The sequence below is a fragment of the Anser anser genome, assembly GCF_964211835.1.
Source record: "Anser anser genome assembly, chromosome: 4".
Taxonomy (NCBI): domain Eukaryota; kingdom Metazoa; phylum Chordata; class Aves; order Anseriformes; family Anatidae; genus Anser; species Anser anser.
The window spans coordinates 72,119,892-72,145,988 of NC_139724.1; the positions used below are offsets into that span (position 1 = coordinate 72,119,892).

The 26,097-nt window shown below is 40.4% G+C and overlaps 2 long non-coding RNA genes across 3 annotated transcripts in view; one reads left to right on the plus strand and one right to left on the minus strand.

Moving 5' to 3' along the window:
• The window catches only part of LOC310898561, a 28,067-nt gene extending 22,824 nt beyond the window's left edge, over nt 1-5,243 (plus strand). For both annotated transcript variants that reach the window (XR_014583427.1, XR_014583428.1), the window contains exon 3: nt 4,610-5,243. This is a non-coding gene — a long non-coding RNA (uncharacterized lncRNA). The remainder of the gene's footprint in view (nt 1-4,609) is intronic.
• LOC310898562 overlaps nt 1-26,097 on the minus strand; it is a 34,345-nt gene that overhangs the window by 5,408 nt on the left and 2,840 nt on the right. The window lies entirely within an intron of this gene.

Consider the following 26,097-nt stretch of genomic DNA (forward strand, 5'->3'; position numbering starts at 1 on the left):
CAGATTTTAATTAAAGTGATGAGCTAGGCAGTAGGGTCCACAGAAGAGATTCACAGCCAGTGCAAATTGGCATTTCTGCCACATCAAGTCTGCAACATATAGTACAAGGAAATGGGAAGGAAAGGAAAAGGGAATGAAGATGTCTTTGCTTGAAGGCTGATATTCTACCAAAACACAAATATAGGTGACTTCACCGGGAATAAGCATTTTTTGTTGTTGAACCCATTTCTCCTCCATCTCTTTTTCTTTTTCTTCCTCTTCCAGCAACAAACCTTCCCAGCAAGTCCACCTCCCCCAAGCAGGACCGTTCTTTCCCCTATCCCAACACAGTACAGAAAGTCACTCTTCCCTCTCACCCACTCTGAGACCCCCTTGCCCTTGTTAATAGAAACAGGAGCGGGCAGCTGTTATGCCCTGTAGAAAACACTTAGCTTTTCCATGCATTATGCGTTCTTCACATGTAGTACGCAGCTTTGTCTCCAGATGATCCACCTTTTTCTTCACCTCTGCACTTTGGAGACCACCAAACCTACTCCCTTGAGTAGGCTGTATATACTAAATTCTGACTCTATCACACACTCTTACCTAACATCTCATTTTGTCTGCTTTTAATGTCCAGATGGTCCTGGCTTTCTGGATAAGAGTGAAAATTTAGGGTGGATATTTTTTGACATTACTGGTATAATTCCTCCATTCATGGGAAACTGAGCCAGTTTTGGTAGGTTCATAGGAACCTCAACCCAAAAGAAGTAACACATTTGGCCTCAGCCAGCCAGGATCACTTTAGTGGATCTGTATTTCACCAGAATATTGAAATTCGGTCAAACTGGTCATTGAGTTTTGAGAAAACAGAAGGGAGGAACACTTTCAATCCTGTTGATATTTTTTAAAATACTGATATTTTGTTTTTTTTCATTTCAGAGAAACTGTCCCTGGGGTGTTTAAGGAAAGGTTGGATGTGGTACTTAGGGACATGGTTCAGTGGGTGATAACGGTGGTAGGGGGATGATTGGACCAGATGATGTTGGAGGTCTTTTCCAACCTTAATGATTCTATGATTCTGTGAAACTTTTCTTTGGCATTTTAACACTGAGTTGTTTTTCTAACAAAATCAACATAAAATCAGATAATATCTGCTCTTGTGTGTTGAATTCTGAGGCTTGCAGGTTTAATCTTAAAAGAAAAGATGTATCTAGATCAGTAGCAATCAGAATTTGTTTCAGCAGAGAACTACACTATGCCAAAAAACTTCGGCAATATTCCTACCTTTTCCCATCATCCAGCTCTATCAGGGGAAAATGGGACTGCAGGGGGGTTCAAATAACAAATTAGCATGGATTCATTACGAGTAATTTAACTTCTGAAATGAGATATTTCTGCACAAACAATAGATACAGCTTGAACCCCCTTCTTTCCCACAACTGTCAAACATGCTCGTTTTTATGGAGCCTGAGATAATATTCAGTTTGACTTCTTGACAAAATCTTTTTGGTATCAAACCAACCAAATGTGGCGTAGAGTCTGCAAACTGATGATGTGCATGCAAATTCAAACCTGACTGTAAGCCATTGGCACAGTAGGTGAGGCTGCGTAAAACAGAACATATATATGCGGTCAAAGATCTCCAACTCTGTTTTCATTTTATTTAAATATACTCAAAGACCATTTGAGTTTATCAAACAGATGTACTTAAATACTTTTTTATACTGACACTGACGTCAGTTTTTTCTTTCTCCCTGAATTTCTCTTCACCTCCCCTTTTATACCAAGATTTCAAAAGACTGCTTCAGTTTAAACATTTTTTTCTAAAAATGACCAGTACTGAAGAAAACATGGTTTTTATGACAATTTGTTCATGTTAACAACTTTTGATGACCTCTGAGTAATCATTTCTAAGTGATCAGTTCTAAGTACAGCATCAAATATTTTTTTCAGACTGCATATGGGGAAGATAGACATTGTCAAATCAGTACGAGTGGAAAGTATGTATCTAATTCTTCTAATGCCATCACAGTAAAACCAGTCCTTAATAATAACATTAGAGCAAGATAATTTTACTATTCTTTACAGCAGGGCATGAGAGTAAGGCACAGGAAAAGTTGATTGATTCTGAGAAATGTCTGGTTTCCTTACCAGACAAAAAGAAGTCGTTGTTACAGAAGTCCAAAAAGAAGAAGCTAGTTGTGTGTCATCCCATTAAGTCCGTCTGTATTAATGAGCAATTAAAGTGTAGTCACATGGATGCAAGCGAACATGATTATTAGGAGTGAAAATTTGCCATGCCCCAGAAGTTTTATTTCAATTCATAAAAGGAGCTGGTTGTTTAATTACGAACATACAGAGGATCAGAGTCAAAATCAGATTCACCATGTATTTTAATTCATGAATCAAGCTTTTGTTTTACCAAAGGAAAGAAAAGTTGTGATTTAATTAGTGACATGAGAGTTGGGCAACCCAATCTCATCAAGACTAATTGCTTTCCAGGAAATGCTGAGTGCCCTGCCCGGTCTCACGCAGCATCTTTTGGAAATGACCACTGTTTTGCAGGACTGAGCTCAGTGTTTAATAGAACTGTTGCAAGAAGCTGTCACTGGCTGTGTCGGGGAGGACAAAATGGGGACAGGAGGCCACTATTCACAACGTAAGAGTAGTGACAGAGCCTCTCGATGCTTCCTCTTGCTCACTAAAACTGCAGTTTGCCTTCTCCACCCAATACAAAAAGAACAAGATGGATTTTATTACAAAGGGAAATTACAGAGGATAACTCCAAACAAACAAGGAAGCCAGGCAGGAAGAGGAGAGATTTGGAGAAGGTGGATGATTTCAGGAGTTAATATATCCACTTGGGAGCAGCCACAGAAGGAGGCGTGCAGGGCAACAGAGGGTGCCATTGTGCTAATCATGCAAGCACCGGTGAGGGTGATTTTCCTCTGTAAGCTCTGAGATCTAGTAGATAAAACAGTCAGGTATATTTATTTATAAATCTCCAAGAAGTTGTGTTTGCAAGGCAGTCTTGGCAATGCAAGCAGGAGGGCATTGTGCATGTTTTCGTGTATATGTACATATAAATTTATACACGTTTTTGAAGGGGGTGCGTAAAAGCAGCAAAGCACACTTCCTAGAACTGTAGTAAGTGACTTAAGCACACCTTCCTTCCTAGCTTCTTGTGCAGTCCATCCACTGATTTGTTGATCTGGCAATCTGCATGCTCCCTGTTAAGCCCTGTCTCTTCCCCACTCCCCAGTGCTTTGGCATTGGAATATTTCCCTACAAATCTACTCTGGCTCGTGGTCCAGCAGATCAAAGTACTCAGTCACTGGCAGCATTTGTTTATAGTAAAAAATGCCATAGCTTCATATCCAGATTTAGCCCTCGCTTCTTAGTGTTGCAGAAAAGGGACATTTTTAGATACTCGATGCTCATTCCTAGCTCTCAAGTTATCAGAATTTAAAGTTGTAATGTTCTTATGAACCAAGAGGGCTATTTTTGGTCAGAGGGAAGGCCTGTGACAGACCAAACATATTAAAGCCCATTATTAGAAGGAGGGTAAAAAAAATAGTCCTAATTAAATATTTTTGAGCTCTGCTAAGCATTCCTAAAATAGCCATTTGTGTAAGGGAAGGGGCATAAGCAGAATGCATGACGAGGAGGCACAGTTTTCGAGTCACTCCTTTAGCTGCCTGCATTATTCATACCACTTGCTATGTGCCCAGCCCAAAGCCCAGCTGATAAAAACCTCTTGCCCCTTCTGCCATCTACACCTTACCCAGAGGTCACAACCGGGCACTTGTGAACGCAGCAGAAGACACTCGGTGAGTAAAATCACTGATGCCCTTTAAATCACCCTAAAGCAGGCTGGGGTCTTAAAAGCTTAAGAGGAGAAGCTGAGCCGTACAAATGTTGGTGTAAAAGCTCTGTTGTACAAACAAGAACCGCGTTCCAAAGATGCTGCCACCTTGGATTTCACTAAAAACAACACCCCCCTTGCAACTGCTGAATTATTTAGACTGTGAATTCTCAGGACAGGCAACCTTTATTTTGAGTCTTGTGCTTTACAAATCACTTACATGTGGTGAAATGCTCATCCAGCCAGGCCCAAGGAAAGGTTTCTGCAGATTCAGGAGTCCTGCAGGCTCTAAATCCTCTCTCCCACCAGAGCACAGACTTAGGTACACGTTGTGTTGTTAAAATGCAAATTTGAACACAAGTTTGGGTTTCTGCCTTTGTCTGAAAAGCAATACGGACTTAGATCCCATTACCTCTCTGTGGAATAGGAACACCAGCAGTGTCCTAAGTGGAGGACGATGTCACGTTAGGCACTCAGAGGCTGCAGCAATGAGAGCAGCTAAGCTTCTAACTAGCACTGGAGTTTTGTCCCTGGAAGAGTCTTCTGAGCAGAAACGTGTGCTTAGGAAACAAAGCTGTGTGCTATACAAGTTGTTCCTGCTACATGGTGAGTCCCATCATGGTGAAACCTACCCACAGTGCTTCAGTGAAAAATGACATGAACTCCAAAAAAATAACTTATGTTATTAATAAAAATAACTTATATAATATATTATATAATAACTTATTTTTAAAAAAAACTTTTTTTTTTTTTTTTGTACAGACTGATCTGGAAATATTGGTTTCCCCTGAGTTTCGCTTTGAAGGTGAAGAGGATCAGGCCTGCAAGAAAAATCTCATGAATAGAGAACTAGAATTATTAAATGTGAGAGGGTCCAACATATATGCAAGAAGAATCCCAAAATGGCGGTGGTTTGGAGGTAGAGGGGCCTACACCTGCTGCTAAGGTGGGTCCCAAGGAAGGTCGAAAAGCTTCCAAACCTGAAAACAACAGATGTAGTTTGAACACAAATTAGAGAAAATAACTTCAAAGCAAAGAAAACTCAGTGTGACTAAAGAAGACAAAAAAGAAATAGCAAGGTTTCCTCCTTCACTGCCCTTCTTCCTTGGGTCAGGTTGGGTTGCAGATAACCTAGGCCTTTTCTGAGCAGGACCAGGTGCTGGCCGGTACCTCTGCTCCCTGGGAAGTTCCTTCCATCCCCTCTGAGCACTGGCTGTTTGCCGTGTCCTACGTGCCCTTGTCACAGCCCACAGCTCCCCAGTCCTCCCCAGGTTTCATGTCCAGAGGTCCTGGGCACTTTTTGCTCCCACCAACCTGAAGCTCCTGAAGGGAAGCGGTGATTTTGCCCTCCCTCTCCAACATCCCCCTCATCTAATCTTTCTGAATGAACATAAAACATAACTAAGAACAATCAAATGGAAAAAAAAATACCACCTGCCACAGGATGTTGTATTAGCAGAGTGGGATTTTAAGCAGAGCTTAGCGTATGGCCTGAAGCACGTGGTGAAACTCCCTTTGTTACATAAGGAGAAGACCGACCCCTGTGCCAAACACCAGGATGTATATATTTAAGGTGAATTTTAAGACCAACCCATACACTCCTCCAGAACAGGCTCTAAGGGCTGGACAAATGAGAAAGGCTGAGAAACGTAACCTGCAGTGTGAAGGAATAACCACACTTTTTCTCTGATCACCTTATAAAAAACTTGCCCTGGGGCAGGGAATCTGTGAATCCACCTACTAAAATTCATAGGAGCTGTAGTGATTGGCCAGATTTTTCTTGGGAACAAAGGAAACTCCCCTGTTCAGACTTCAAAAGTTTGTGTCTCATGTTGCCAACCTCGCCTTTCCTGTCCCCTCCTCACCTGCCTTTGATGCTCAGCCAGGTATTGTTTGGATGACTTATATACCCACTGCTGTTCCTTTACCATCAAAATGCCATCAGCTACAACGGAACAGCTCTTATTTTACCCAAGTACACTGTGTGTGTGAAGACTGACAATTTCAGTCTTTTCTCCTTCCATAAATCCTGTGGGATTGATGCCCATAGTTGTTCCCTGCAAATGCTGTGATAGCTCAGAGTCACTGCGGTCCTTGTGAGCCAGCAGCAGGGTTTGTAAGTGCAAGAATGAAAGGTGTCATCTTCTGGGAGGTGCACACTTGAATGAGACCTGTCATGCTTTCCCCCTGCAGCTAGAAATTGGTTGAGGTCTGAATTTCCTTGATTTTTTCCTAAGTGTTTACATTCTGCTTTCTCACAACTTGCTGTTTTTATTTCTGTCCCAGGACCAGGTCAAACCTTTGAGTTTCTATCCTATGGAAAATTCTGACATTTCAGACCCTGTTTCCACTCTTAGGAGGAACTGAAAGAACACGTATAGAAATTCCAGTAAAAAATGCGATTGCCCATCACCTGAGCCATCCCCTTTTGAATATAGCTGAATGTCTTTTTACTTGACTGTTTCTTTTCCCCCCTCTTCCTATCACAATAGAGGAAAGATATATTTTAAGTTTCCTATAATTGTCTCTGAAAAGTTAATCAAAATTTTCATGTCCCCATGGAAGGTTTTTTGTTTGGACAAAACAGTGTTATTCTGACCAAAAAAAAAAAAAATACAAGCGTTTAGCCAGAAGTTATCATCTAGCTCTAGTCTTTTCCTGTCTTGATTTCTGCCAAGTTCATGAACTCTGAGACATGGAGGAGACCCACACACCTCTTCTAAAGGTCTTTTTGCCACAGTAAAACCTTTTGCCACAGAAATCTTTTGCTCTGAATGAGGCCAGTCATTGACTTGAGCAGCACTCTGACCTGGTAACAGAAGACTCAGCAGAGAGTCATTCTCAGTTAGAGGCTGGGAAACAGCTGGCTGTGGCCAAGATGCTCAGACTTTCTCACCTACAGGATTACACCTTCACTTGAAACTCTACCACTTAACTTCTATGCCATGTTCCTCCTGTGATCTGGAATATCACAAAAACCTAAACAAAATAGTGCATTACATCTGTAAAAAATGCTATGTAATCAGAGACGTTTCCCACAAAGAGCTGCTATCATCTATCATTCTATGTCATTCTATGCTTTTGCACGGAGAGGCTTTTTTTTTTCTTTTTTTTTTTTTTTCTTTTCCCTCCCAGAGGTGCTCTTGCCCTTCTAAGAATCTTTGGAGGAGAAGAGTGGTCAGGAAAAATAAAGGCTATATCATGAGACAATTGCACAGCACTTCCACACTTACAATCTATTTATAATAATATTAAAACAGGATAATATTAAATTGCATGATGAACATGCTAAAACAGCAAAACTGCAAACAAGCATTACTTATCTTTTCTACTGGCATATTACACCCTGGCACATAATCAGAAATACATTCAGATCTTGATGCCACCTCCTACTAGCATGATGATTTGGCCTTATGACTACTAGAATTGAGAGAAGATCCTTGATCCTCGCTAAAAGGCAGAAGATCCAGATAAACCCTCTAGGCAAACTGTGTCTTCATCTTTTCTAAGGAAGGGATATTTAGGAAATCATCTATAAGCCACAATCATGCACTTTTTCCAGGATGTTCAGGTTAAATAGCAGACAACTGCCATCTCTATTGAATGAGATAGGAAACAGTGGGCTTAACCTTGATGCATCCATTTATGTGCTCCTCTTGCTGAAAAAGCTGGAGGTGGAGGAGTGGTGAAGTGATACCTGATTACCCACGTGTTGTTGTCTGCCCATGCACCAACTGTGTCATTACCTAGCCGCAACTGAGTAGCCTACTGGCTGGGGTCCTGTCTCCAGGGGCTCTGGTGGAAAAGGCACCAAATGACCTTAACAGGCCAGGATCAGGTCTTACTATGTAAGGAATGAGCCTCTCTTAATTCTTCTTGTTTCAGGTGCGGTTCCTTGCTAGACACACATAGAAGATACATTTTAATAGTAATTCTCTTTAGATATCAAAACCTGCTTTATAAATTTCTCTAAAACACTTTTTAGCCAAGGTACACTATCTCTTTATCTCTATTCATATGGATTTATATGTACATGCACACATACACCTACGTGTGGAATAGACTCATACACTGTTTGAACAAGGGTGGCTTTTGTTTTTGTCGGTGCCCTGCCCTAACGCAGTAAGAGTTAACCACGCCGTTCAAAAATCATCTCTTCATCCAACTTTCTGGCCTACACCAGTGCTACATCACCTTCTGAGCTACACAGGATGTATGGTCAGCCATATCATCGCAGTGCCAGGCCGCAAGGTACAAACCAGCTGCCTGAACAAGGTTGCCTGGGGCGGGGTGGGGTTATTGCTTGCTCTGTGGCATCTGTCAGCATCTTGCCATGAGCTTCTGTTCTATATTTATGAATAGGTACTGAGGCACAGCGCACGGGCATTATACATGATCTTCAGCATAAAAAAGGATCATGCCCTTATCAGTTTTCTATAGTAATTTTCTAAATGTCATTGCTCTTACCCAGGTCTCATTCTGCAGAGCCCTGGCATGCTGCTGTCTTGCTAAAGGCAGTCTGTCTTTCCCCTTGCACTCATGTGAGTGTTTGCTCTGTCATGAGATCTTCCGAACGTTGGATGGTTGATAGGCCAGTTAGCTGCCTGAGTAAATATTTTCACTTGCTCTTATTGAATGCTAAAGAAAACATTTCAACTGAAAATAGCTTGAGGTAAGTATCGTTGGTTTTAAATGAATTTTATAATGCATTCTGTTCATGTTCCTACACTGACTTTTAAAGTGCACCATACAGTATTGCAGAGAGATAACATTTTCACCACTAGAAGTATTACACTTTAGACATGTCTATTTTTGGAAGGTTATACTATTTTTATTTTTTATTTTTTTGGTGGAAAACTAAGGGAAAACATTCTAGCTCAAAAACAATGATACTGGCAGAGCAATTTGGCAGATTATTTGTCTTAAATGATTGATTGCAGTTACTGTCTACTTTGCTGCAGCCTAAAGAGATTTTTTATGAAAAAAAATAATATATATATATATAAATAGACTCTACTAGATGCAGATTGAAGGAGAACATTTTGAAAAACAAACAGCAGTTTTAAAAATGAATAACAAAAAGGTAAAATCCTGGTTTGGATTGTGAGCTATTTTTGACATTATTTGATATAAGAACTCAACATGGATCTTTTTGAAATATGTTTTTTATTACCATTTGGATAGAGTACATTTCCTTTTCTTGATTCAATTATGCAAATATTCCACTTGCAGATAGTCCACACATTAGTACAGCTTCTTTCACACATTACTACTTCATAATACAGTTGGCTTCACTTGCTTCAAACAGGTCCACTCTATCCATATGACCTGGCTTTATTATTTCTTGCTCCCATCTGTTTTAAGTTATCTTCCTTGGCCTACGTTTTTCTAAGAGATGCTCTTCACCTATATGCACAAATGCTGTTTCTGAGAGAAAAATGTGAACAACAAGGGACTTGTATGCTCTTACTCACATCTATGCAAGGTTCACTGAAGTCAGTGGAGCCTACTGCTGTAGATTTTGGCTCTACAGAGTCTGCAAAACCCCATTTTGTCTGCATAGCCTAAGTTTATATTTCAAAGCCTTAGAGGCCTGCTTTGGAAATCCTTGATTCACATGAATACTTCTGCTGGAGGGCAGCGACTTGCAAGAAGACATCTTTCATTTTCACTTTCCCATTTGCCTCTTTCCCTCCCTGTCTCTCCCAGCCATGTCAGTGAGTACCAACCACATCCTCCAGTCCGTAAAAGTAAACCAACAGCCCTTGCCCCAAGGCCTTGCCATCCTTAGCAAACAGGTTGAAAAGTCAAAGCCTAGAAGAGATTTCTACCGACTTCTCCAACCCCTTGTTGAGTCTCAGGATGGGCAGGGAAACCAGAAGAAGCAAACCCAGCCCACAAGACCTTCTCGTACCATCCAGCCTCACTCACGAGGTGGTCAGACCTTCAAAGTCACTCCCTTGTTAGGAAGTCTATAATATTCTCCTTTCTTGTTCTCTCCTGAAACTCGATGTTCCCAACATAGGGATGCCATTTGACATTACTGATCCCTCCTAAACACCTGCTATCAAATGCATCAAATCTTTTCTTGTCAGCTTGCGTAATGCCCCAGGTCTTTGCAGCATCGAGCAAAACTGATACCACACAGCTGTTGTAGAGTCTTATTTTTTGTTTTGCGGACATGTCACTACCCCATACTTTTGCCCTTGAATTTATTTACATTGATCTTCACCTTCTACAAGTCAAGCTTAAAATGACAACGGACAAAATCCAGGCAGAGTGGTCCAGAACACTGGGAGTGGAAATAATACGAAAACATGAATGCTGCCATGATTGCAACTGATCTCAAAGAGGAAGGACAAAGCCAGTATTTCTTTTCCTTAATAAACCCAAAGTCATTATTTAATCAAAAGCTTTCATGTTTCTTTCTAAAGAAAGTTTCAATGGTTAGTTTTCTTTAAGGCGATCACTGGTGTTTGAGCTCACCGAAGAGGAGCCAAAGGCTCTAGTAATTCTTGTTAGTAGTTAGACATACTGTATTTATGAAACCCCTTTGAAAAAAGGGATAGAAGGCAGTGGATCTTAAATAACGGATTCAGCATGAAGGATGGGATTTCTTTTTCAGAAGGCAAAAACTGTGACATTACTAAATTTGTGGGTCAAGTTATGCACCAAATTTTAAAAAGAAAACAACTTGGGGGGAAAAAATGAAAGCAAAAGCTCTGTATATAATCATTTTCATTTGTCAAAAGATCAGTAACAGCTTTTATCACAATCCTCTAAACATATTTTGACTCTTTTTAAAATCACATTAACAGTATAAAAGAAAACAGACCTAGCATTATGCTATTGATTTTTAATTTAACCTTTTCTGAATTATTATGTCTTCTTTTGACACTTCCTTTGTCTATATCAGTGTGGAAGAACAGAAAGATGTGTGTGGATATTTCCACTGATTTTAACACAGAATATGGAAATAAATAAAAATAAAGATAAATAAATAGATCTTCTGCTGAAAAAGACTACAGCTGTACCGGAGGTGTTTTTCTTATGCAAAAATTCCAGGAAGCACTTGCACGACATACAATCAGATTATGCCAGCCCATGTAGAGCACTGCATATTCAGTGAAGGTAACAGTATGTTGCAAAATAAAGAAAACTTCCTTAAACTTCCTTCCTAGAATTCCAGAAAGGATTATTTTTTTTTTTTAAGAAAAAAAATGTAATATGACCTAGACATAAAAACATTCATTAAGCATAGACCATTAAAAATATCTAACCTATCCTTCAGTATCGAAGAGGACATTAATAATATGAATAGAATGTTTCAAAGTATTTTGAAAAATAATGTCATATAATTAAAATTATATTTTAGTATTGTAATCAGAACAGTATTTCAGTAATACATTCTTAAAAATAACAATTGAAAAAATATAAACATAACATTTTAAATGGAATTCTTATAATTATCTATTACCATTGCTAATTAGAATATTTTTACATAGTTTTATTATACAACGTATACACTATAAATAATATTGTTATATATTAGATGTAGGAATAAACTGTTCAGTTTGCAATGACAATTTTCTGGCAGTTAAGGTTAGACTGTATAATAATTCTGGCATGTTTTAATTTCTCTTCCTGCTTATTAAAAGTCATGGGAACATATAACTATCCAATATCAAATTGATTCTACCTGTAATTTTGTAATTCATCTCCCTAACTTTTAACTTAGAGCAGGCTCACATTTTGTAAGTATCCTGGTGTTTTTTTTTTCCTTTCAAGGGAATAAATTTAGTATGTGAGTAAGACAATTATTACATTCAACAGTCCAATACATAAACCTTAGCTGGGCCTTTTTTTACATTGCCTCTTCCAAATATTGCCTTTATTGTTTTATGTATAAATAAATATAAAAATAAAAATACATAATTCAACCCTCAGTGTGTCTTTAAGAAGCCAAATTGAGAAGTTATACCTTAATCTCATGGTAAAAAAAAACACAACAAATGTAAGTTGAAAAGAGATCTAGTTTGATCTGCAAAACTTCTCTGCAGCAAGGGAAGGAATTTTATACACAGGAGCTAATATTGTAATTTTTAGTGTTTCTTTCAGATTTTGGTCCTGATGAGAAGAGGAATAGATTCCTCATGACTGTTGAAATAAATTTTATCCACAAGCAGGTATCAGAACAGTTCTCGTATTTTCTTGTGCTGGAGAACAGTCGTTGCCTTACACAATTCAAAACAATTATTCTTCTGAATTGTTGTGATCGGAACTTGCAAAAATGTGATCAGATATTTGAGTTGGAATTCAAAATGAGAATGACCTGGTAGGGAAATAGTAATTTTAGTGCAACTAATATGAGTAACCACCACCACAACTCTGTTATGCAGATAAGTATGCAGCCTTCCTCTATAAAAAATACATTTTTTTAATATATATTTTTTAAACTCTACCAGGTAATGTGGTATTTCTCAGCAAAATGGAACTATGTCAGTTCAATACTTACATCCCACTTCAGCTGAATTTGCTTTGAACCCAGCAGTAGCATAGTAATGAGAAAACATTTTAAAAGCTTTAAAGCATGTGTTGGTCACTGTACAGAGCTTGCCCTTTTACAGCAAGAGTAACATCAGACAGAGGTGACTTTCACCTGGTTTTTTTTTGCCAAGACTGTGTCATATGAACCAAAAAGAGGCCAATTGACACTGTGACTATATGTGTCTGAGGTTATTAATTCCAGGCACTGAGGTGACAAAGTCTGAGTAGCATGGTTACCTGCATAAAGAGCAGTAAAACAGAAGGAGCTTTAATAATATGCAATGTGATCTTGCCTGTCTTTAAACTATGAGGGGTTTATTTTATTATTTTATTTTTTTTTTATTTTATTTTATTTTATTTTATTTTATTTTATTTTATTTTATTTCATTTCATTTCATTTCATTTTAATTTTATTTTATTTTATTTTATTTTATTTTATTTTATTTTATTTTATTTTATTTTATTTTATTTTATTTTATTTTATTTTATTTTATTTTAATTCAGGGCTGTTTGAATGTGGCCAAAAGGAGCAGCAGGTCCCCATCCCATCCCAGATGCAATGACCGCCTGCAAACCTCTCTTAGCCTAGGAAGAGGTCCTGGCATCTAATACAGCTGAGAACTAGCTTGGTAGAAAAAGCTGCAGATAAAGGAGGTGAATCCCATCCCAAAAGGTGAGAAGAGACAAGGGACAGAGCACCACCGTCTCTGACCCTGAAGGGAGAATGAGCTGAAATAATCGTTCCACCAGTGAGATAAAGATGTTGGACCTGAGAACATGAGATCCCATGAGACCAAGAATGGGCAGACCTGACTGTCCATCAGACAAATTTTGATTTCTTGTGCGCAGGCTGAAAAAGTTAATTTTAAATAACAGTAAAAGAATTATCTCAGAACAGGGGGCATGAAGTTGTCCAGCTGAATTGTTTCTCAGAGCACAGGCAGTATGGGCAGAGGTCTTAATAACATTTACTTCTTGCTGAAGGACCCATCAGTTATTTGGTCCTGCTAGTGCTGGATGATTTTAAGGATCTTGTGGCATAATACAGCCATGTGTTGACTTCCAAGAGCCAGCTGGAGCAGTCTGGGGAGTGATACCATGTGTATTAATTATGTTGTCCTCTGTATTTTACACAAGAAGATGTGCACATCTAGGGTAGTCACAGAATCGTAGAACGGTTTGAGTTGGAAGAGACCTTAAAGATCATCTAGTTCCAAGCCCCCTGCTATGGGCAGGGAACCCCATGTCAACCATGACTCCAAAATCCCAATGCCTTTTTTTTTTTTTTTATAGAAACAATAGAATCATTTAGGTTAGAAGAGACCCATAAGATCATCAAGTCCAACCATATGAATATGAATAACACCAGGACATCTCCACTACTTGAAGAAAATGGAACAGAAACTGTCAATGCACAAAAAAATGCCATTGGGATGAAGCAGCTTGGTACACCAGCACTCACAGCTAGACCATGGATTAAATTGCATAGGTATACAGAGCTCCAGCTCAGTATGTAAACTCTCCCATAACGCTGTACCCACCAGTGTCCTTTCCCTGTGCCAAAGATACTTGCAAGACCTGAAGCTTGGCAGTTCTCCACCCCAAAAATCACAGGGGACTGGGGCTGAAAGAGGAGCAGGAGTTGGCTACTGTCCTGGATGGAGAAAAAAGCTCCAGGATCTGAAGGAGCAGATTCGGTGGTGTTGCTCTTAAATGCAAAAGACAACAGGATCAGCAGGGGGGATGGTGAAGGCAACATGGAGCAATTATGTTCTGTGAGCTTTGCCCTGCAGAGCTTACCCAGGTGGACAGGCTCATTAACAACAATTAACATCCCACATCCAGGCATAGCTTGTAAAAGTACAAGGGCAATCACTGCCACAAAGCTGAAGTAACATTTAAAGTCAGTCTTAGTGCACGTCCAAGCCAAACAAACCAGATCTGAGCTTCTGCAGATGCTCAGTAGTCTCGTGTGCTGTTTCTGGGCAACAGGGAGGCTGTTACACAAACAGCCTTCCACCAGCTCCAGCAGGGCGAAACTGTGCTTTAGTCAAACCCTTGCTGAATACTGCCTAATTGCATTCTAGCTCCCCGCTTATTTGTTATTTTGCATTGGGTGACCCTGTTTCCAGCGCAGCTTTGCATGGTGAACATCAAAGGGAGGGTCAGGAGTTATTGGAGCTTTCTTATCTCGTAGCCAACACAATTTCCTCATCAGCACACATCTGCCTTGCATTTTGTGAATTTTAGCACGTTGAAGACGTTGCAGCTCCGAAAAGCTTTTCTGGAGCCTGCTTGGTTGGTATACACTCAGTTTCATGCCCTGGTCCTCCAAATGTTCAAGCACTTGAGTTACTTTGCACATCTGAACAGTCCCATTGACCCAGTGGGAATATCTGAGTGGGTGAGTGTCTGCAAGATCCAGACCCTACCTCTGAAGTGAGGCTGAAAAGCATAAGCCGAAAGGTCAGAGAGAAGGAAGGACATGATAAAAACAGACTAAGCAGTGAACAACCTCGGGCTGTGAAATCAGGTGTTACCATTTAACTGCTTATAATAAAACAATAAGGAACTTCTTGTAGCACAGGTAAGATAACAAACTGAGAAATGACAGAAGGAAATACTAGCGTTTAAACAAGGCACGTAATTCTCCTGTGCAGCTCTCGATCACAAAAAGTAATTCATGCTGGAAATTAATCAAAAATGCAACAAGGGACCTATTGTACTTCTTCCTAGCTATGGAAGAATCAGACATGCATAGGGTGATTATGCAAGGAAAAAGGTACAGCAGCAGCCATGGGACAATTCCTCAGCACAGACTGCAAAATGTTCCCACATTGACTGACACTGATTTTAGACTCTGGCTAATATCTACCACAGATTAAAAATGAAAGATCATAAAAATGATGGTTGGATGGGGGAGAACAGTGGCAGCTGGGAAAAAGCTTATACCCTTTGTGCTGAAACGTATTTTGGGGCAGAGAATTATGTTTTGACATACTTGTACAGAACCCCTGCATTCTATTACTGAGAACTATTATTAAGCCAGAAAAGACTGGTTAAACAAATATCGTTTTTTTGTAAATAATACTGTCAGAGACCCCCGTGCTTAGGGGTACCACTGCTCATTCAGGATTTAAACTGAGTTACCGGGATTAGAGACACAGCAAAAAAATCCTTTACGTTAACCTGGGCAGCCCACCACGGGACATAAATGTGACTTGCTCTTGACCGACTGGTCTCAGTTTTGGCATCATGCCCTGATCTGAGTAAATGTTACTCACTAGTACTCTAGAAAAATACAGTTTTCTGGCTATGGGGTGATCAGCATTAACTAGTTGACCCGTGGTAATCCTTTCCACTCACCCCCCATTACAGCGGGGCAGGAGGGATGAGATGTAAATGTGCTGAAGCAACACCAGCAGCAAACCCTGTACAAATCCCCTGTGACTTGCACATCCCAAAACTGCCGCATGCTGAATTAAAATAAAATAATTAAAATTAAAACACTTTCTCCCTCCCCCCCACACCAATCCGAGTGACTGCTGTAATAGCGGCACGGAGGAGTTAATGATGAATGTGCCTTTGGATGGAGTTGCATGCTTTGATGTGCCATCGCCGTGCGAGTGCTGTCGGGCTGGGGCTGGTGCATGCACCCAGAGCCACAGCTCCCGGCACTAACAGATGCAATGGAAGCAGAGCTAGATGGGAATGTGGAAAGCAGCAGCCTTTTGGTGGGAAAAGTGCCTGTTAGTCTGAGCTGAAATGCTTTGCAGCAGCTCTCAGATTTTAATGAACACCTGGGGAAGGGCTGGGGAATTCTGGGGGGGAACCTGGGACAGCCCCATGGGGTCAGTGTTTGCTGATGGCACTTGCACTGTGAGGCTGCAAAATAGGACACAAAAAGCTACTTCAGAATCCAAAATATCCCCCCAAATAGATGTTGTGCCTAAGCAAAAAGTAGCAAACTGAGCAAGAAACCCATCTCTTCTTTGACACCAGAGATTTACTGACGTGTTTAAGCATCATGGCCAGAATGCAGTGAGCACAATTTTGCATGTTTTTCTGAGCAGAGCAGTAATCGGGGTGGCTCCATGCTCCAGGGATCACCTCTGGGTGCCCTGAGGGGCTCTGGTGTGCAGGAGACACTGAGCATCTCCTCAGAGCTTGGCATAGCCAAGCAAATTCACATCCTTTTGCTTCTTTCTTTCTAAACGCCCGGAGGAGTCCCTGTTCACATGAATTCATGACAGCGCCAGGTTTAGGCAAGAAACTGCCAGTTTCTGTGCATTGACATACATCTTCATAAACTTTGTCAACACACCCAAATAATGGCAACTCACATGCTATCCCTTCATGTCTTTTCACTGTGTTTTTCTTTTTAAACATCAGTATTTTATTTCTGGAGGACGTACTGTCACTTAGCTATTTAAAAGTGTAACGTACCCACACATACACATTTCTCTCACATATTCCCGCATTGTCTGAGATACTTCTTAGACTACTTAATCTTTCACTTAACCTCTCAATTACTTTATCAACACGCTATCTCAGACATGTCTGAGTGTCTGAAATGTAGCATTTTAAATTAGGACACCTGAGTGCTGTGGGTTTTTTTTCCCCTTTGAGCTCCCCCACTGCTTTCTATAAAGCGCTGGGCAGCTCACTGTAACTTTTTGCACCTCTTTTTCAACTGTTTCATCTCAAATAATTTCCTTCTCAAAATATTAGTGTGCAACTAAATTCATTAGCTTCCTTTTGGGTGATGAAATGTAAACTATTATCGCTTATTGAGCCTAGTAATCAAAGATAATTTGAATATAATGTGGCCTCAAAATTAATAGCCCTGAAACAAATAAGAATAATAGACTCTAAGGAAAATTACCAAAATAGAAGCACAGCAGGCTTTCTTTAAATGTGTCTTTAAAAATAAATTGCATATTAATAATCCTATTATTCAATGGGAAAAAAAGAGTATCTTTCCATGTTTATGACATACTCTGGAAAAGCCACATTCTTTTTTAATATTACTTCTCACAAATCACTTCACTTTAATGACAAGATACTGTAGACTTCTCACATTTAAATAAATATGTTTATTTCATCCTGGAGAGAGATATTATTTTAACGTTAAGATTATCATTTCTTACAAGCCTGTCATAAAACAACACGAGCTCTGGCAAATGGAAATACATACCACCCCCCCGGTATGTTTAAAAATTAAGTGTATTTTTTTTTTCTCCAGCACTGAAAAATATTTATTTATTCTGACACAGGAGCAAAGGACAGCGATCAGGGACACTAAAGCTAACTGCTGCCTGAAGTCATAAACATCTGGTGGCTATTTTAATTGCATTGTGAACTAACCACAAAATCCTCCACTAAAAGAATAGAAATATTTCCCCTGTGCACTATCGTATTTTAGAATTCCTCTCTTCTGAATCAATGTCAGACATGATTACAGCACAATGAAGCCTGTGTTTTCATGCCTGCATCTTCTTGAAAATGCTGTATAGCCTTATTGCAATTATAGTGTTACTCAAAGAATCGCATACGCTCGGCAGGGAGGGTTCAGGTTGTTGCCGCAAACGCTGACTGCAAGACAAACATCGTGCTTACTGCGCGGATATTTTTTTTGTAAATAAGGTAAATAGATTAGTATGTATATAAGATATTAGAAAGCACACGTACTCACACAAGCGCTCAACTTCAAGTATATGCGAATGCATATATACATGTATATATACAGACATACAGCTATTCATACATATATATGCATATATATACATATAGGATGCATTTAGTAAGTAGTAATACAACCTACCTACATGTGAATAGAAATTGTTGTTAATAAAATACTTGCATGAGTTGTACAGGGACCTTCTAAATGTCTGTGCTTCCTGGGGAGACCAAATGACCTCTTTTTTACAGATACTAAGATCAAAGCTCTTGGTTTAGATACTCCAGCTGTCTCTCCCGTTGGCATTTGACATGCAACCCAGTCCATTTAAAATCAGGGGGCATGTAAACATTTTAACCCTTGGCAGCAGTATCTAAGAAAGATGCTAGCAATAAATGGTCATAACTGCCTGGGCCAAATCACATTTGGTGTCCTTCCTTTGAAGTCCATGCAGTCACTGTACCCTATGGTTTTGACAACGAGCCAAGTCCAAAAAAAGGAGGTAGGCTCCCGAAGCCGGCTGGACATGGATTTGGGGATCCGGAGTGGCTCCTTGCAGCCGAACACTTGGTTGGCTCCCAGCTTGCTGCAGGCTTGTTGCCCAACCTTGGAAGGTCTTTGAATGCCCACAGCTCAGCTTTGCTGCCAGTGCCTCCATCACCCCGCCTCAACCGGCAATATTTGGCCTAAGCAGAGGGGCACTGTCATCCCTTGTGAGACCTTCTTTGGTGGGTGTGCACATGGGTCACACATGCTGATGGGATTAGACCCTGCACTTAATACAGTGACAGCTATTTTCTTTTTTCTTTCTTTCTTTATTTTTTTTTTTAATCGTTGCCACAGGAGGGTGCCATTTTTCTGCTTAGGCCCCAGTTGGCCAGGTGCCTTACTCAGAACCAAGTCACGGGTTCAAATCCCTCTTGAGATCCCTCATGTCCCCGAAGGGCAGGAGATGATGGATGTGTGCCCACATGGGGCAATGTCCTTGTCCTTTCTACCAAAGTCAAGCCAAGTCTCTAAGGACAGGCGAGCAAGCAATGTCAAAATAAGCCTGTGGGTTGAAAGTCCTTCTTCAGGAGAGGACTTCAGGTCCCCACTGGCAGGTTTCTTTCTTTCACACTTTTGGAACAGAGAGAACAATGGAAAACCAGCACCCTCCTCTCCAGCTGAGACTGAGTCTCTTGCTCTTCAGTCTTTGAAGAAACCATGGCGAAGAAACAGAGCCCCATCCCATTTGACTCCTAAGCCTTGTGACCATGGTCTGCAGAAAGGATGAGTGGCATACCCAGATAAATATGTCCCATTGGCTTGTGTGTGGCCTAAATGCAAGGAGTCCAGGCGCTTGACTTGAACTTCCAGCTTAATTTTGGGTTCACGTGCTTAAATACTTTACCCTTAAATTACCAAAGTGTCCAAAATGCCCCAGGGCACCTACGCACAAGCCAACTCTGGATGTGACACTGGTTATCAGAGGGGCAGAGCAGGCCTGTGGCACAGCTGCCTCTTATGGGGCAATGTAGAGAGTGCTCGACACCACTCGATGCATTTGTGGAAGAAGAGGGGGGCACTGCAAACCTGGGTGCATCCTTCCCAGAGACACCATCATTGTAAAGTGGGTGCTGCAAAGCCAACTCTGGTGGTGGTCACCCAGCTGCGGAGTGGGAAACCATGGATATGGCTGAGGTGGCAGGAGCTGGTTCATGGGGAAGATGTGAGGACCCATTTCCTGCTTGGAGAACAGCCTTTGTAGTCAGATGGAAGGGCAGAAGCAGTCCTGGTGGCAGAACCCCAGAAATTTCCCTTCTCCAACCAGGTGTGAGCCCACAAAACAGTTTCAGGCTTTGCGTGCCCTTTTCCTGCCATGCTCACCTGGGTGTGTGGTGTTTGTAAAAGGCTGAGTTTCAGGCACATCCCCCTTGCTCCTCCTGGACAGCCATTTTCCGCCTTGGCAGCCATTTTGTAGAGGGTTTGTCTGCCCTTGCCCAGACAGGGAACAGCTTGGTGCTAGCTATGGGCAAATGTAGCTAAACACAGCCCCTTTATGGAGCAATTCCTGAGTCCCAGACCCTTTAGTGCCAGCTGGTTTGTACCCCTGCTGCTTTCCTTCCTGATCTTGACCTCATTGGGTCCTCCATGGTGGAAGTTGGGCATGGCTCCCCGCAGCATGCCCAGTGCCATTCAGGCTGTGCTGGTTCCTCTGCTGTTAAACTCACAGGTAACCCAAAATGTTGCTCAGAGATAACTTAGTAATATTTAATACATATCAACTTAAATAGGCTTACAACCCTTTGAGTATTTAAAGGCAATAGCAAGCACTATCAACTGCAAATAAGGTTTTTATTGGCGTTGTAAGCACTGAAGAATGTATTTGCATTCAACATCTATTGTCAGTAATTGTGCAAGTATTTTATACCAACAAAGATCTCAGCGAACATGATCTAGGGAAGTCATTGAAAGGGAAAATTATAAAATATTGCTAACTTCTGTTCCCCCTCACTCCCCATTATTCTTATAGAACTGCAACTATTAATTTGTCTCGCTAAATGTGTCCCTTTTATATAAGTTCGCACTAACTCATAATTTACTGTCTTAATATTCTTTGAAAAGTTATGCTTGTGCAAAAAAAAAAAAAAAAGATAAAATAATCTGACTACACCATTTCAGAGTTCAAACAAATATACTTTGAGGAGTAATGGCATGATTTGGTTGTTGTTAACTGACTGTAATTGTATCACTGCATTTATTTCCACTTTCAGATGATGTTACAGAAAATCAGCAGGCAAGGATTTCCTAATAGTGCAAGCGTAGGTGGAAATATTAAAACAAACCTTATCCTGACTTTCTTTAATTAATGCAGAGTTGTCCACAAGTGGCTGTAGTCAAGAAATTCAAGAAATCAGCATAACTTCTGCGAAATTGGTGCTGCTCAAGAATTGCTACCTAACCAGAAAGACTGAAACCTGGATTCCAAGCGTACCAATCCTGCACTTCTCTATCAATTGCTGATATGGATCACTGGTCACAGCTCTAATTGACTGATTACACAAAAGCACTTTGCAAAATCAAGACTAAGCCTCTGCAAAGTATGAACTGCTGTTCCTAGTGACTGGCTCCATCAGAGCTTCAAAGTTTGCATAGAGCCACCAAAATTGAATTTACTGACTTAAAAGCAAAACTTGGGGGATTTGCTCTGGACATTTACAGAGTCTGAAGGAATAATGAATAGAACTGGAACAGCCAGAAGAAACAGTGATTGCCAGGGTGTAAATTGAGCAGCAGTATTTAAAAATGTGTTTTGTGTCTGGCTTCAAGTGAAAAAAGGATTTAGATCAGAATTGATGTTAAGGTTGGAAGATCAGCTTTTGATTTGCCGATAGCAAAAGTTAGATGAATTTGGGGAAAATACGATAGCACAAACTAGCATGCCTCTGAAATATGATTTCATTGATGGGGCTGTGAGCTTGTTTTCCTTTTACCTATTTCAAAACTAATTAAATTAACTGGTACCGCGTCTACCTATTTACACTGTAATCTCAAATCTAATTCTGCACATGGCCTTGAGACATCTTTTCGTCTGTTGCCTTGAAAACAGGAAGAAAAGCAGAGACGGAGAAAGGAAAGCATAATCAAAATGCCTGGTAGTAACTAAAGATCTGAATATCAAACTGCTTCGTTGTCACAATTATTTAGAAACAAGCCATCTCACTTGCAGTGAGCGTTACGATCTCACGTGGCAAACAGTGGAATATCAAATCAGGAGATCAGAATTTATGTAACAAATTAGTCACATCAAACATAATAAGATTTTGTGTTCTCTTTCTGCAGCACCACATTATCCATTTCACAAAGTCTAGAGTATGTTTAAAAAGACCCTCACAGTTTTCATGGACATTTCAGCAGCCCAAGAACAGAAGCCATTATAACAGTGCAACCTAATAAATTCTACCAAACTAGTGGAGTTTTCTTCTTCATTTGAAATTCAGAGAGGAGATAAATGAGTTAAAATAAGAAGGAGGAAAACTACCTTCCTGTAAATCTTTGCTGACTTCTAGTTTATGGAAAAAGACAAATGTAATTTGGGACAGCAGATTTGTATTAAAAAGTGACCCTTTACAACTGGAATGTCCATAATGGGTGGCAGTTGAAAGATCTGTTTTATAACCCTGTCACTTCTTTAACAGCCTCGCATGCAATAATTTCTGCATTCAATTTCCTGTACATGTGTACGACAGCTTGCCCAAGGGAATTGGGTTCCCCTACAATCCTCCTTCTTTTTCTGAGCATTTGTGATTTCTAGCTGCTGGAGGAGGAGGGGAAAAAAAAAAAAAAAAAGCCCGTAAAAAATAACACTTACTGTATTTAGGAAGCAGTGAAGAAGTTTGCATTCTTTGCTTCCAGTGAAATGGAAAAGGTCATGGCCTGATCCCAACAGGCTGTGCCACAGCTCTGCCCTCTGAAGGGCTGAAGGGCAAGCTCTTCTCGCCGGGACAGCCAAGCTGCCTCTCCTGGCAGCTGTTGGGTCGGGATGCAAAATGCAGAATTCCCCTTTCCACTTCCATCCCTTTGATTTGGCAAAGATGCCTGGGAAAGGGAAAGGGTTAATCCCAGCCTTGCAGCTAGTGGAGATAGTCCTGAGCTGGCTACGACAAGGGGTGGTAAAGATGTCATCCTGTTTTAATATTAATCATCTTCACAGTAGTCCTGGGCTGTCATGGCATACACTGTTTAACTCACAATTTATTATTTGGCATGGGAAATCATAAGGAAATCCTTTACTTAACAATGAAAAGTGCTTTCAGCCCATTTGATAGCTGACACTTCCTTGTCTATTGTTGTTGGGTTTGATGCGGGAATGGCTGGAGGGAATTGGTAGTCCAGGCTATGCCCAGAGGACTGCCCAGACAACTGATTAATCTCCTCTGGCTGTGTAATTCATTTAGAGTAATAAAAATAAACCAGCTATTGAACTACATACGGAAATTTTACGCACTCGGTTATCTCTGCTAACTAATGCTCCAGGCTTTTAGGGCTGGCTTTGGGCAGATAAGGAGCCTCATTGCTTTCAGGAAAACCCATTTATGCCCGGCCCTGGCATAAATGAGCGTCAGTCTCGCCAGTGTCGGGGCTTTGAAGGGACGTGTCATGCAGCCCTTGTGGACCTGAGGTCATCTGCCTTGTGGTGCATAAGAGTACTCCCACCCCACCTCTGGCAGTTATTCCAGTTTGTGAACGTAGGTCATCTATATTTAAAGTATGCCCGTGCATATAGCTCCATATCTATACACATTACATCTATAATATTTACCAGCCTTGAGTGTTATACTGGTGTTAAGGCTTTGAACTAAGACCAGATCTGGTTTTGTTTTTTGTAGCAGACATCTTTCCTGTTTTTGGCATAGTGATGTGCTCCTTGAGCTGTTTAACACCCCTTTGACATTTTGGGGGTGAGGAAGTTCTCCAGAAAAATACAAGTATTGCACTGCAAAGGACTTGCAGGTGTATTTGGAGCACAGATGGTGGTAATAGCTCCAGAAAATTAAATTTACTTTTTTTTTTATTTGTTTGTTTGTTTGCTTTGCTGTATCTTTCAACAAACAGTAACCACATTAGAAATCATTTGGCCTGGCAATGCTGCTTGCTGCACCCAAATATAATAAGAAATGCAACAAAGCAGTCAAGATATTAATCAATTTTTCCAATTCCTTTAAAAGCACTGAGTGATGTGGCAAAATAAACTCCCATCTGGATAATTTTTGTTGACACAGTAGCGCACATCGCCTAGAGAAGCTGCCACCTTTGATTTGTTTCATCCAGCAATGAGCTAAATGGGCCTTAGCTCTCTGGTGATATCATCAGCAAGAGCATTAGCATGGCTGCCGTGCCGTTTATCTACTTTGCTTCATGACATGTCCTTCATCCTGCTGTCACAACTGGTATTTCTGCAGCTGGAGACACTGAGCGTAGCAGCCCAAAGCAGGTACACCCACAGCAAGAAGGAACTGGGAAGCAAAGGTTTGGACTGGGAAGCATGGAGTTAGACTCAGTGATCCTTCTGGGTCCTTTCCAACCTGGGATATATTGTGGTTCTGTAAAAGCACATCCTAAAAAGATGAAGAGGTTCCGGGCATTTCTGTGGGAACAGTGCATGAACCCAACACGTCTGACAGCTGTAAAACCACATGAGGCTCCTCTAGCTGGCTAATGCCCATTAGCTGCCTTCATTAGTACTCGAAGTCTTGGAACTCAGGGCATCATCCTCAACACTGCAAATCGTGTGTTTGACAACTGAAGCATGCAGATGTTATGGTCGCCTCCTAAGTGCTTGAAAGGTCATTCTGCTTTGCCCACTGTGTGATGCATGCAAGGCACCAGACACATGATGCAACCAGAGGGACTGGGGACAGGGTGAATGACCTTGTGTCCCTCCCGGTGGCATGGCATCCCACCCTGCGAGTTACCACCACGGAGCAGGGGAAGAACCACCTGGCTCGTGGTGGTGGTCGTGGGGGAATGTTGCAAGAAGGCAGGAAGGCAGGAAAAGTAAAGAAAAGTAAAGAAAAGTAAAGAAAAGTAAAGAAAAGTAATGTGAAATGGGAAGGGAAGGGAAGGGAAGGGAAGGGAAGGGAAGGGAAGGGAAGGGAAGGGAAGGGAAGGGAAGGGAAGGGAAGGGAAGGGAAGGGAAGGGAAGGGAAGGGAAGGGAAGGGAAGGGAAGGGAAGGGAAGGGAAGGGAAGGGAAGGGAAGGGAAGGGAAGGGAAGGGAAGGGAAGGGAAGGGAAGGGAAGGGAAGGGAAGGGAAGGGAAGGGAAGGGAAGGAAGGAAAGAAAGAAAGAAAGAAAGAAAGAAAGAAAAGAAAGAAAGAAAGAAAGAAAGAAAGAAAGAAAGAAAGAAAGAAAGAAAAGAAAGAAAGAAAGAGAAAGAAAAAGAAAAAAAAAGAAAAAGAGAGAAAAAGAAAAAGAAAAAGAAAAAGAAAAAGAAAAAGAAAAAGAAAAAGAAGAAAAAGAAAAAGAAAAAGAAAAAGAAAAAGAAAAAGAAAAAGAAAAAGAAAAAGAAAAAGAAAAAGAAAAAGAAAAAGAAAAAGAAAAAGAGAAAAAGAAAAAGAAAAAGAAAAAGAAAAAGAAAAAGAAAAAGAAAAAGAAAAAGAAAAAGAAAAAGAAAAAGAAAAAGAAAAAGAAAAAGAAAAAGAAAAAGAAAAAGAAAAAGAAAAAGAAAAAAAAAGAAAAAGAAAAAGAAAAAGAAAGAAAGAAAAAGAAAAAGAAAGAAAGAAAGAAAGAAAGGAAGGAAGGAAGGAAGAAAGAGAAAGAAAGAAAAGAAAAAGAAAAAAAGAAAGAAAGAAAGAAGGAAAGAAGGAAAGTTTAATATATATATTACTTTTTAAATCTGGAGCCTGAGATCTACAAATATATTGAGGACTCTGTGTCCTGTTTAGGAAATCAGCAGGGATTAAAATGCCTGAGTAAGTGACAGGCACTAAGTACCTTTGTTCTCCTAGGCCTAAAAAGTTACTGATACAAGGGATTGCCAGCAGCCCTATTCTGGGAAATTATTTATTCAGTTATTCTGAATTGTTCTGGTTTTGAATACACCAGTGAAATCAGAAGCGATGGCCTGCCCTTACCACAATAAATTAAACACTAATGTGCTTTGGAAAGCAATAGGGAGGGATGGTGGGGGCTATAGCAGAGCTGAGTTTTCTTCACATTCATTCCCAAACCCTTTATACATCTGCAGGCAAATCATCTTATTACCTTGAGTCTTTATTGCCTATGTGAAAAGTACAAAAAAAATATATTTCTCTGCAGTTCTGTGTCTGTTCTGTCTAAGTTTTCTCTGCGTAAATACGATGTGTGGCAATATTAGCAGGACTCCAATATTAGATGGCGATTCTAACACTATTACAGTAATAACTGTAGCCAACTCACATTAAACCACCGTATATTTGATGTAGCAGCGACAGTTTCAGTTGAATTAGGCTAGAGAGAAATTTATCCAAGAGTCTTTAGCAGTGGTTTAAACATGAATGCC